We start from the raw sequence: 1,595 nt of genomic DNA on the forward strand, positions 1-1,595 counted from the left end.
GGGGGGGTGTGCGTGTGTGTGTTTTAACTCTCTTGTCCCTCTGTTTCACCGTAACTAATATTAGTCTTCACGTAAAAAAATAATCTTTTAACGCACCTTGCTGTTTCAAATAATATAATATTATAGGTGAAAACGAACGAACGGGAAGACCTATTCAAATACCGAAGAAGCGAATGCCAAATACTTGCTCTAAGCGTATAAACCCAGCATAAATGATAAAAATGATAACAGGAAAAAGTTGACTACTGACATTTCAGGGTCTTCTATTGTACCTGTCGGTCTAGGCTGAGGCAAGTGTACCCCGGGGTGCCATAAATCTTTCTTCCCGTCAGAATCCACTATCTACCCCCGTCTGTGCCTTGTGTCAAATTTTGCGTGAGCAACATGGAAAGACGAATGATTTACTATCCTCAATACCCGAGGCATTTTATTTGCCGAAGACAAAATAAATTAGAAAGAAGTTGGGGCCACTAGTTTTCTTTTCAAAATTTTTTAGCCATCTAATAAACTTTTTCGTAGATAAAGTGACAGTCGGGTAACGTTTTTTCTCCCTAATAACGTGCTGGGGGACTTGTTTTTTTGTCCGACCCCCAAACTCACCCCTCCCCTGCTTATCGACGAAGGAAGGTGGGTGTTCGTTCGGAGGGAGAAATGAGGCGAGGAGATTTAAGATAAAATTATAGATCGTCGTTTCAGACACCTTGTAGCAACGGTTATGACGAAAGTGTTTTCTGTTCGTGATGAATTAGCTGTTTTTGAAGTCGGGTAACTGTGTCACTTAGTGTAATCACCTAAGATTTCGAGTGAAGGAATGTATAATAATAAAAGGTAGACCCGTCAAGACAAGGCAAGTTGGAAATACGGGATATAGTTACTTTTTCAAAGATTCAAACTGCCAGAAAGGGCCAGAAATTCTTTCTCGCCCCTTTCGGGTTAATCTTTTTGCTTCCTCACATCATGCTCAAATCGTATGTTTTTTGTTGTTGCTTGTCGCTTAATTTCGCGTAATTCAACAAATCACTCTGATTGGTTTTGCGAAATAAAGCATGCAATGATTAAATTTGGTATTATGTTAGTAACCAACCCCGCTCGAAGTATACTTATATCGCCAGACGTGATTGTCTTCAGATAGTGAGTCCCTGGATAAATTATAGCATCATAAACGGTGCACTGTCTGAGTCACCGTGCTTTGTTCTCTATAAAATCTTCACTGAGTTCAAGCTCACCATGGGAACCGAAAAGAGGGGTAATTATAATAGGTCATACTGGAGCAAAGCAGACATTTCTGCGCGGACAAAGGACCAAAAGTTTAAAATAATAGAAGACTCTATATTACAGTCTAGTAGAAACGAAGAACGTGTCAAAAGCGTATGACATAATATAGAATTGGACACAGAAGAAATAGAAAGGTCCATTTATTCTATATTCTATTTTATGTCGTATGAGTCTTAATAAAATCTCGGCCACTTCTTCCCCATCATTTGATGATTTCATATTGATAATTATACGTTAACGGTGTCCTCGCCCGGGGCCGAATAGTGCTTATAACAGTGCATTTTTACAATTTTATTTTATTTTTTATTTTTATTTTTATT

General features: G+C 38.5%; 1 protein-coding gene across 1 annotated transcript in view; it reads right to left on the reverse strand.

Annotated features, from left to right (window-relative positions):
- Window positions 1-1,595, reverse strand: part of LOC101845673 (protein Wnt-4) — a 115,364-nt gene that overhangs the window by 69,100 nt on the left and 44,669 nt on the right. The window lies entirely within an intron of this gene.

This window comes from Aplysia californica, unplaced genomic scaffold (assembly GCF_000002075.1).
Source record: "Aplysia californica isolate F4 #8 unplaced genomic scaffold, AplCal3.0 scaffold00039, whole genome shotgun sequence".
In the NCBI taxonomy this organism is placed as follows: Eukaryota; Metazoa; Mollusca; class Gastropoda; order Aplysiida; family Aplysiidae; genus Aplysia; species Aplysia californica.